We start from the raw sequence: 12,551 nt of genomic DNA, 5'->3' as shown, positions 1-12,551 counted from the left end.
AAATAAAACATGGGAAAGGGGACATCACTACGCATTTTATAAACATTTAAAAAGTGTGTATGATATTTTAAACACCTTTTTGGTAATTCATTTTTAATTCTAAGTTAAAAATTGACTAATCTTTTCAAAAGCATAACTCACCAAAATTTGAAAATATGAGTAGCCCAATATCTGTTAAGAGATAGAACTTGCCATTTAAAACCTTCTAGAAAGATGCACTAGCCAGTTTGGCTCAGTGGGTAGAGCATCAGCCTGTGAACTGAAAGGTCCCAGGTTCAATTCCAATCAAGGACAAGTACCTCAGTTGCAGGCTCCTCCCCGGGCTGGGCCCTGGTCAGGGCACATGCAGGAGGCAACCAATCAATGTACTTCTCTCACATCGATATTTCTCTCTATCTTTCCCTCTCTCTTCCACTCTCTCTAAAAATTAATGGGAAAATATCCTCAGGTGAGGATTAAAAAATAATAAATAATAATAATAAATAAATAAAATCTTCTAGAAAGAAAACTCCAGAAGCTAATATCAAACACTATCTTCATGACCTTTAGGTGTGCAAGAATTTTAAATAAGGCACACACAAAACCACTAATCATAAAGAAAAATATCTTAAATGAGCAAAATATTAAACATGCCCTTTGCAAACCAGGATATTAAGTGGCCAATAAGCAAGCAAAACATTTTCAACAGCATTAGTTCAGGAAGAGCATAAAAGATATCTTGGGGTTGGGCCCTCTGACTCTTGCCATGCTACCTGACTCCATTCCTGGCAAATCAGACAAGCTTAATGTAGGCACATGAAAAGGATAGTTTGTGCTGCAGAGGCCTCCCCTAATAGCCCACCAGATATGAGATGATCGCCAATGACAGATTTGATTCTAAGATGCACAGAACTATCTCTTGCAGGCTGCCCATGCTTTCTACTGGTAAAGAGACTGGCTGCATCACAGAGTATATGAGAGAAGCATCCCAGATTTAAGGGACTTTACCCAAACTCATGGAAAAAGAATGGCTTGAAGACTGCCTAGCATGACTCCTAGACAAATGGAGAGGCTGGTAAAGGAAGTGAGACGGAACAGGAAACAACACAAGGCCAACTGTTGTCAGATCTGCAATGAACCTACAACAGAAGTCAGAAACCAAAACAAAAATCTGTCCCCTGCCATCTCTCATTCTTGAGAAATTGGAACCCACCTCCCCTCCATGTTTTACTTCCCTGGCTACTTTATTCACTACCACCTTCAAGCAGGAGCACAGTTAAAACAAATAAATAACAACAAAAGACCAAGATGCCCTCAGGCATATGGTAGAGAGCCCAGAAATCCTATAACTAAAGACTAAAGTACAATGAACATCAAAGCAAGGCAAAACTTTCTAATAAAGTGAATATCAGAGAACTATAAATAGATTCTGGCTAAAGTACAGAAGAAACAAATTATCCAGTCCCTATCCTATGCACTCATCTTGGGAAGCCCTCTTTATACACAAAACAGGGTGTGTGGCATTCAGCTAAGTGTCAAAATAAAATTCAGGGAGGTGGGGTTAAAACCACAAATTTCATACACACAAACACACACACACACACACACACACACACACACACACACACTAGAGGCCCAGTGCACAAAATTCATGCACTGGAGAGGGTGTCCCTCAGCCTAGCCTGCACTCTCTCCAATCTGGGACCCCTCTGGGGATGTCTGACTGCTGGTTTAGGCCTAATACCACAATCGGACATCCCTGCTGCAATCTGGGACCACTGCCTCCTAACCACTCACCTGCCTACCTGATTGCCCCTAACCGCTCCCCTGACGACCTGATTGACACCTAACTGCTCCCCTGATGACCCGATTACCCCCAACTGCCCTCCCCTGCAGGCCTGGTTGCCCCCAACTGCCCTCCCCTGCTGGCCATCTTGTGACAATGTGGGAGCGACCATTGTGTGATGACATGGGGGTGGCCATCTTGTGATATGAGGCATGAGAGTCAATTTGCATATTTCCTCTTTATTATATAGGATATAATGTGTTGTTTCTACACTAGTAAAAAGAGAAAGGGAATATTTAAAAACTCAATCCCTTACAAAAGCAGACAAGAAAGGAGGAAAAATGCATACTATAAAAAAGTTAGTTAAAATAAAAAAAAAAGAAGAAGAAAAAAGTTTGTATATATAATTCAAAATATAACAGCAGTTAAAGAAATTGTAAATGAATTCAACACTTAAAAGATAAATATCAACAGATTTGGAGAACAAATTCAGTTAAATGTTTACTTACTCTTAAGAATGTTAAAAGGTTGGAAATAAAGTGACACAAAAAAGATATACCTGGCAGACACAGACCAAAATAGAGATGATTAGATTATACTAAGACCAGACTACCAACTATCTAAGAACCCACCTTAAGAAACTATTAAAATAAGAGAGAAGAATCGAGATGTCAGTGTAGGTAAACACTGGTACTCGTTGCCTCCCACAACCATATCAAAATTACAACTAAAACACAGAACAACTGAAAGCTGGCTGAAAGGAAGTCGTACAACTAGAGGTGTGAACAGGCAGGTCCAACACCCACATGTAGTGTGTTTTGAATTGGGAGGAATATCTCTGTTGCGGAGGCCCTCTGTGAGAAGCAGGGGGTCCCAGCCCCACACAGACCCCCAGCCTAGGGTTCCAGAGCTGAGAAGAGAAGTCGCCATAACTTTGGGCTGCAAAAACCAACAAGGACTGTGGCTGACTGACACGGAGGCTGCTGGAGACTCAGGCAATCCCTCTTAAAGGGCCAGTGCACAAACTTAGAAGGTCCTGCTCACTCTGAGCTCCAGCTCTGTGCAATAGCATTGGGGAAACTAGGGACATACATGGAGGAACTGGGTTGTCTGGCATCAGGGCAAGAACTCGGGGGTGGTTTTCTCCCAGACTAAGATGTTAGCAGGGGTCATTGTTCCTATGCTGAAATTTCCCCAATCACAGAACTGACTGGCAGACATCTCTGAGTTTCCATAAGCTTGGCTCACAATGTTCACTCCACCCTGGTGATATCCTAAGACCCCACCCCATCCAACTTACAGCCCCACCCAAGCTCTTTGCAGTGGTTTTTCCATATGAATAGCCTATCCTGGCTCAGGCTTCAGACTTTCCTAAAAGCTCTTAAACAAGCAGCAGCTGTCATCAGCATGCCCCATCCCTATCAATAAGAGGCCCAAGACCTGGTACTAGCACCAGCCTGCCTTGCTTCACAGCTTGGCCTCTCCTGGGCACTTCCAAGCCCAATACAAGTAGCATCACCTGCAGATCACTCCGTTACTCCTGTCAGGTCATTCCAGTCAGTAGCTGACTTTGCACTTCTTAGGAGGCCCCAGAGCCAGAGCACCCAGTGGAGTTCAGATCATACCAGATTACAATTCTACACATCCACAAGTGTCACCTAAGGGTCAGACTCAGTGAGCACCAAAGCTCCACTGAAACAAGTCCTGCTCCATCAGAGTATCTCCTGTACAGCAGCTCTTCCACTGTAGTCGCAGCTGGCCCTCACAGCCAATTGGCCTGGAAGTCAATTCCTTCCAGTGATGCCAACAGCAATCAAGGCTCAACTACAACAAGACTGTGCACACAGCCCACTCAGGAGCGCACCTAGAGTGCCCCGCTTGGAAAGGCTGGGGAGGCTGAGCCACTGGGCCCTACAGGACACCTACACAAAGCCACTCTGCCAATTCCAGGAGACAGAGCAATAGTAGCAAACAGAGGGAAGCAGTCAAAATGTGGAGACAAAAAATCGTGTCACAAATGAAAGACCAGAAGAAATCTCCAGGAAAAAAAGGCTAAATGAAATGGAAGCAAACATACTACTAGATACAGAGTTCAAAACAATGTTTATAAGCTTGCTCAAGGATCTTAATGAGAGTTTCAAGGGACTTAGTGAGACTTTCAAGAATCTTAGTGAGAATTTCAAAGACATGAAAAAGGACCACTCAGAAATTAAGCATACACTAACTGAAATAAAGAATAATTTACAGGGATTCAACAGTAGAGTAGAGGATTCTGAGAATCAAATCAACAATGTGCAATATGAAGAAGGAAAAAAACACTCAATCAGAATAGCAAAAAGAAAAAAGAATCCAAAAATATGAAGATAGTGTAAGGAGCCTTGGAAACAACCTCAAGCATACCAACACTCGCATTATGGAGGTACCATAACATGAAGAGAGATAGCAATATATTGAAAATCTACTTGAAGAAATAATAACAGAAAAGTTTCCTTACCTGGTGGAAGAAATAGACTTACATGTCCAATAAGCACAGAGTCCCAAGCAAGAGGAACCCAGAAGACCACACCAAAACACATCATAATTAAAATGCCAAGGGTTAAAGAGAAAGAGAGAATTCTAAAAAACAGCAAGATAAAAGTAGTTAGTTACCTACAAGGGAGTGCCCATATGATTGTCAGCTGATTTCTCAACAGAAACTTTTCAGGTCAGAAGGGAGTAGCAAGAAATATTCAAAGTGATGAATAGCAAGGACCAAGTGATGAATAACAAGTAACCAAGATTACTCTACCTGCTGGGGTCCAACCCAGCAGGTCCAGGGGTCCCCAAAGGTGTGGACGGAGTCGGCGAAGAAGGAATGACACGGAGACAGTGTTCAGTTGATCAGCAGCCTAGCCAGGGTCTCCAGGCAAGTTCTGGTCAGGATCTCCAGCGAAGTTCTGGTGCCATGTTCTCTGGCTAGGTTCTCCATCCAGCTTCTCCAGGTTCTCCTGCCATGTTCTGTCTAGGTTCTCCAGCCAACTTCTGTAGCCAGGTTCTGTCCAGGATCTTTTGCCAGGTTCTCTCACTAGGTTCTGTCTCTAGGTTCTGTCTCTAGGTTCTTTAGCCAGGTCCTGTCTCTAGGTTCTGTGTCTAGTTTCTTCAGCCAGGTTCTCTCGCTAGGTTCTGTTTCTAGGTTCTGTGTCTGGGTTCTGTCTAGGATCTCCAGCCAAATCCTGTCTCTAGGTTCTTTCTTCTGTTGTCTTGTTACATCTGTATTTATACCAGTTGATTTTAATCCTGTCAATTTCTATTCCAAAGGTTAGGGCGTTGTTTCTTATCTCCATTCCAGGGAGTAAAGATTATGTAGCTAAAGCGTGATTGTTCTTAGTTAAAGTGATTAACTACCCACCTGGCACTTAGTTAAGGGGTTTTATTCCCTCTCTAACTTCAGGGAAAAATTCCTACCTAGGGAAATAACCTTTCTCGGAGAGGTGACCTTGGTTAAAACACACAGCGCCAAGAAGGGGAGCAAACATATTAAGAACAGTATGCCATATACGCCAGGTCCCTTGAAACATATGCTGTGCAGATGTTTCTTCTCTGCAGTGATTGTGTCAAGCAGCAAGGATGGACCGGCTCCCGGCAAATTCCCCCTTTTTAGGGAGAGAACATGGCAAAAGATCCTGGCCAGAACCTGGCACCAGAACTTTGCCACAGAACCTAAAGACAGAACCTAGTGACAGAACCTACACAGAACATGGCAGGAGAACCTGGATAGATCCTGGCTAGAGATCCTGGCAAGAGAACCTTGCGACAGAACCTGGCTGAAGAACCTAGAGACAGAACCTGGCTGGAGAACCTAGCGAGAGAACATGGCTAGAGAATCTGGACAGAACTTGGCTGGAGATCCTGGATAGAATCTGGCTAGAGAACCTGGAGAGAGAACCTCGCTATGATGATCACCTGAACGCTGCCTCCGAGTCCTTCCTTCATCATCCGACTTCGTCCACACCTTTGGGGACCCCTGGACCTGCTGGGGTTGGACCCCAGCATCTACCCAGCAAAGCTCTCATTTAGAACTGAAGTTCAGATAAAGAGCTTCACAGACAAGAAAAAGGCTAAAGGAGTTCATCACCACCAAACCGTACTACATGAAATGTTGAAGGGTATTCTTTAAGAAGGAGAAGAATAAAAATAAGAAGAAGAAAAAAGAGGAGGAGGAAGAGGAGGAGGAGGAAGAGAAAAGGGAGGGGGAGGAGAGAGGGGGATCAAAAACAATTAAATGGCAATAAATACATATCTATTAACAATTGAATATAAAAATAAACAAACAAGGAATCTAATGAACAAAATAAGCTGATAAATAAAATAGAACCAGATGCATGGAAACATGGAACAGACTAACCAATCTCAGAGGGAAGAAAAGAAGAGGGAATGGGAGGAGATTCACCAAAGATCTTATATGCATATATGCATTATGTGTGGACACAGACAATAGGGTGATAAAGTCCTGGGGTGGGGCAGGAACCAGGTAGACGGAGGCAATGGAGGGGAGGAGAGGGAGACATCTGTAATATGCTCAACATTAAAGACTTTTTAAAAAGAAACTATGAAAAGAAGGGAAAGTTAAATCCAAAGTAAGCAAAAGAAAGAAAATAATAAGAACAAAAAACAAGAATTAAAAATTAGAAAAACAATAGAGAGAATCAATGAAGCCAAAGCTGGTTATTTGAGAAGATCAATACAATTTATAAACCTCTAGGCAGCCTGACCAGGAAAAAAGAGAGACAATCCAAATTACCAGTATCAGCAATGAGAGAAGCAATATCACTACAGATTCTACAGCTATTAAAAGGGATAATATGTTAATATTATGAAAAACTTTATGTTGTAAATTTGACAAATGAGGTAAAATGAAAAAATTCCTTAAAAGACACAAGTTATCAAACTCACTCAATAATAAATGTGTTATTTAGAGTACCACATCATGTAGTTACTCATCTTCCTTCAAACAAGCTTCAGACCCAGAAAGCTTCACTAGTGAATTCTACTGAACTTGGGGGAAAAAAGTAATACCAATTCTTCCAAACCTTCTTTAAAAATAGAAGAGGCCTGGCTGGTGTGACTCAGTGGTTGAGCATCAACCTATGAACCAGGAGATTCGATTCCTGGTAGGGGCATGTGCTCAGGTTGTGGGCTCAATCCCCAGTAGGAGGCGTGCAGAAGGGAGCCGATCAATGATTCTCTCTCATCATTGATGTTTCTATCTCTCCCTCCCTCTCCCTTCCTCTCTGAAATCAATAAAAATATATTTTTTTAAAATATAGAAGAGGAGAGCTCATTTCCCAACACATTCTTTGAGGTCAGTATTACCCTTATACCAAAAGCAGACAAACATATTACAACAAACGGAAACAGATAAATATCCTTCATGAACATTGTATTAATTATTTCTGCAAAACAAATTACCTCAAAACCTGATGACTTAAAACCACAATTTCTGTGAATCAGGAATCCAAGTGTGATTTAACTAAGTGCTCCTGGTTCAATTTCACCTATGAGGCTTAATCAAGCTATTGTCTGAGGCTGTGGTCTCATCTGAAGATTTGATTGGGGCTACAGGACCCACTTGGAAGCTCACTCAGGTGGTTGTTGGCAGGTTTCAGTTTCACACAGACTAAGGAACTAAGGGCCTCAGTTCTTCACACATCATTAGCGTCACTCCATAGAGTTATGTACAGTATGCCAGCTTGCTTCTCCCAATGCAAAAGAAAAGCACTTTAAGAGAAAAAAGAAAAGAAAAGAAAGAAAGAAAGAGGTCTGGTCAGTGTGGCTTAGTTGGTTGAGAGTCATCCCATGCACTGAAGAGTTACCAGTTAGATCAGGGCACATGCCCAGGTTGTGGGCTCAATCCCAGATGGGGAGCATGCAATAAGTAGCCAATTGATGTTTCACTGTCACATTGATGTTTCTCTCTCTCTCTCTGCCTTCCTCTCCCTCTAGAAACCAATAAAAATATTTTTTAAAAAGGAAGGAGGGAGGAAAAGAAAGATACCCAAATAGAAGTCATATTATTTTAGCAAGATAATCATGAGCCCATCCAGTCTCGTTCAGTGGTTGAGCATCGACCTATGAACCAGGAGGTTACAGGTCAATTCCTGGTCAGAGCATATGCCCAGGTTGTGGGCTCAATCCCGTGTGGGGCATGCAGGAGGCAGCCAATCAATGATTCTTTCTCATTATTGATGTTTCTACCTCTCTATCCCTCTCCCTTCCTCTCTGAAATCAATACAAATATATATTTTTAAAAAGATAATCATAAAAAAAGATAATCATGAAAGTGGCTTTCTGTCACTTCTACAATATACTATTAAACAGAAGTCAGTCAGTCAGTCTAATCCACACTCGGGGGGAGAAGATTACACAACAGTAGGTATCAGGAGACGGCATCACAGAGGACCATCTTAGAGGCAATAAAAGATTCAAATAATCTTTTAAAGATTTTAGAAAATCAAATATAACAACATAGAGAAGAATGATGTATCATGATCTGGTAGAGTTTATCCTAAAATTGTAAAGTTAAATATTAAAAAATCAATTCCTGTAATTCATCATATTAACAGACTAAAATTGGGAAACCTTATGATCATCTCAAACTGTGCAAAAAAATTTTTAATAAAATCCAACATTCATTCATGATTTTTTTTACTTAAGCAAACAAGGAATAGAAGGGAACTTCTTCAACCTCATAAACAGCATCTACAAATACCTACGTCTAACTTCATACATAATAGTAAAGGACTGAATGCTTTTCCCTTAAATGAAGGAACAATGTCATTCTCACCACTCACTTGGCACTTCACTGCAGGACCTAGCAAGAGCAATAAGACAAAAAGAAGAAATGAACAGTATATAATTTTAAAAGAAAACTGTCTTTTTGTTGTTGTTGTTTTGTGTAGTTAATCCTCACTAGAAGATTTTTTTTCATTAATTTTAGAGAGAGTGAAAAGGAGGGGGAAGGGGAGAAAGGAGAGAGAAAAATATCGATGTGTGAGAATCACATTAATTGGTTGCCTCCCACACATGCTCCAACCAGGGCGGGGAACCTGCAACCCAGCTACATGCTGTTGACCAGGTACATGCCCTTGACTGGAATTGAACCCGAGACCCTTTGGGTTCAAAGGCTGATACTCTAATCACTTAGTAACACCAGCCAAGGAGAAAATTGTCTTTATTTGCAGGTGATATACTCATCTATAGAAAATCTTAAGGAATCTACAGAAAAAACTACTAAAAGTAATGTGAGTTTAGCAGGTTTACACATTAGATCAACATATAAAATTCTATTGTATTTTATATACAAATAAATATGTGTCCATTTATATAACATTCTTTTTTAATTTTTTTATCCTCATCCAAGGATATGTTTTTATTGATTTTAGAGATAGAGAAAGGGAGAGGAAGAGAGAGAAACCTCAATGTGAGAGAGAAGTATTGATTGGTTGCTTTCCATAGTATGTGCTCCGACCAGGGATCAAACTCACAACCCCGGTATGTTCCCTGACCAGGAATCAAACCGGCAACCTTTCAATGCACAGGACAACACTCAACCAACTGAGCAATTCCAGCTGGGCTATATAACATTCTTGAAATAACAACATTATAGACAAGAGATTAATGGTTGCAAGAAGATAGGGAAGGGGTGAGGGACCACAGTAGGGGAGAGGTGAGTGTGGTTATAAAATGGGATCCTTGTAATAATAGAACTGTTCTATAACTTGACTATTGTGGCGGGTAGATGAACCCACAAGTGATAAAATTACATAGAACTAAATATTACATGTGCACGCACACACGCACTCTCACATATACATTATGAGGTGGATCCAGGCCAAAAACTGTTTGTAACTCCATAAGCCCCTCCTCTGACTGGTGGTGCACAGAGGCCTTGTGGGTCTTTAGAAATTAATATCAATCAGAGCCAGTGCACAGTAACTGAACAAAAAGACATGGTTATTTCTCAGATTTCTTTTTTCTCTAATTCAGTCACTATGGGAGATGGCCACAGGTAGCTTTGGGAAGTCATGAAGGATATGTACTTGACACCTAGTTCTGATATTCATTGGTTATGAAATCTCCTCAAGTGACTCATATTCTCTGAGCCTCCATTTCTCATCGGTAAAATGGACACAAAAATACTTCTCAGAGTCTATGTGAGGGTGAGTGAGATAAAGCACATACCTGTATTATGCTATAGTTTGTAATATTTCATTGATTCTAAGGTGCACAATATTTCACATTTTAACCTCTTTACAAGAATGAATCCTGTAATCAATGGCATGTTCCTATCTAATTGAGAACACTTTTTTCCTTTCTTGGTGCACATCTATACTAATAAAAGGGTAATATGCTAATTAGACCAGGTGAACCGGACATCTTCAGGACATCCAACTTCCTTCCAGACAAAGCCACAGTGGCGAGGGCCAAGGCAGAGGCAGTTAGGGGCAATCAGGCTGGCAGGGAAGCAAGCAGTTAGGCGGCGATCAGTCGGGGAGGGGAGGGCAGTTAGGGGTGATCAGGCAGACAGGCAGAGGGGTTAGGGGTGATCAGACAGGCAGGAAGGTGAGTGGTTAGGAGCCAGAGGTCCCGGATTGTGAGAGGGATGTCTGACTGCTGGTTTAGGCCCTATTCCCCAAGGGATCCCAAATTGGAGAAGTTGCAGGCCGGGCTGAGGGACCCCCCCTCCCAAGCACAAATTTTGTGCACCGGGCCTCTAGTCTACACTAATAAAAGACAACAATGCTAATTGACCTACCTTCATTATGCCCCAAGCCAAGCCCACCAGCCAATAAGAGCAACTATATGCAAATTAACCCAACCAAGATAGTGGCCGGCAACCACGGAGCTGGAGCAAGCAGGAGGCTTGGTTGCCCAGGTGATGGAGGAAGCCAAGCTTCCCGCCTGCCTTGAGTCGGGTGTGGCCTCCACTCATGGCAACAAAGTTTCAATTATAGAAGAGAAATAAATCCCAGATACCTGCTTCCAGCCAGCCTCCACTGGGAATGTGGGTGGCTGGGGGCCGTGGCCAGCCTGCAAACAGCCATCAGCCCCTCACCCAGGCTGGCCACACCCTCATGGGGTGAGGGTCCCCTCTGGGGGGCTTAGCCAACCTGCAAATGGCCCTCAGCCCCTCATCCAAAATGGCCAGGCACCCCAGTGGAGACCCCCACACTGAAGGGGCTGTGGCTAGCCTGCAAACAGCCATCAGCCCCTCACCCAGAATGTCCAGGCACCCCAGGGGGAACCCCCAATCTGAAGGGGCTGTGGCCAGCCTGCAAACAGCCAGCAGCCACTCACCCAGCCTGGCCAGGCACCCCAGGGGGAACCCCCAATCTGAAGGGGCTGTGGCCAGCCTGCAAACAGCCATCAGCCCCTCACCCAGGCTGGCCAGGCACTCCTATATAATAAAAAGGTAATATGCAAATTGATCCTAACAGCAGAACCACTGGGAATGACTGGTCACTATGACACATGCTGACCACCAAGGGGCAGATGCTCAATGCAGGAGCTGCCCCCTGGTGGTCAGTGTGCTCCCACAGAGGGAGCTCTACTCAGCCACAAGCCAGGCTGACAGCTGACAGTACAGAGGTGGTGGTGGGAGCCTCTCCCGCCTCCTCAGCAGTGCTAAGGATGTCCTACTGCAGCTTAGGCCTGCTCCCCACTGGCAAGTGGACATCCGCCGAGGGCTCCCAGGCTACCAGAGGGATGTCTGACTGACAGCTTAGGCCCAATCCCCCAGGGAGCGGGCCTAAGCCAGCAGGTTGTTATCCCCCGAGGGGTCCCAGACTGTGAGAGGGCACAGGCCGGGCTGAGGGATCCCCCTGAGTGCACAAATTTTTGTGCACTGAGCCTCTAGTAAAATAATAAGAGCTCAGAGTAACATCTCAAGTAATGACAAGTGCAGCCCTAGCCGGTTTGGCTCAGTGGTCAGAGTATCAGCCTGAGAGCTGAAGAGTCCTGAATTCAATTCTGATCAAGTGTACATACTTCAGTTGCAGGCTCAATCCCCAGCACCAGTCAGGCCACGTGTGGGAGGCAACCAATCGATTCTCTCTGTCGCTCCCCCTCCCTTCCATTCTCTCTAAAAACCAATGGAGAAAATATGCTCAGTTGAGGATTAACAAAAAGAAAATAATAATGACAAGTTCAGATATCATTTCATTATCAAATAAAACATGACTCAGTGCACCGGTAGAAAACCTCAACACCCCCTAGAGAACACAAGTGTTCTCCTTTACACATTCCATTCCTTTCTCCATTCATTGTACTAACCCTTCATTCCACAGTCCTTATTATTCAGTTTAGTGGAATGAAAAAGTATGAGTTTTAGAATCTAACATATTACATTTTCAGTCTTAACTGCTATGTGACATTCTGAGCATCAGTTGAGTACTCCATAATTGTGTATAATAATACTTACCCAGATCTTGAGTAGCTGTTATCCGCATCCAGAGATCGGCTACTAACCTGGAGGCAACGGCTCTCAAGCAGCGCGACTACATGAACTCAGAGGAGACCTGCTTCCCTCCACGGAAAGCAGATTCAAGCAACAGCGGCCTCCTGATCACCACACACTCTGTCTGGGGAACAGTTACTGTGTGTGAAGCCTCCCTCCACCAGCCAGAAGAGCCACCACAGCTGTGAACAGCACCCACCAGAGGCCCTGCTATCAACGGAGGAGCTGCTGCTACCACAACCGCCCAAGGAGCAACCACAGCCCGAGGAGCCACTGCCACCCAGGGAGCAG

Source organism: Myotis yumanensis, unplaced genomic scaffold, assembly GCF_028538775.1.
Source record: "Myotis yumanensis isolate MYYU_CA2020_CCGP unplaced genomic scaffold, mMyoYum1.0.hap1 SCAF_1, whole genome shotgun sequence".
In the NCBI taxonomy this organism is placed as follows: domain Eukaryota; kingdom Metazoa; phylum Chordata; class Mammalia; order Chiroptera; family Vespertilionidae; genus Myotis; species Myotis yumanensis.
Note: the sequence above shows the minus strand (reverse complement) of the source record.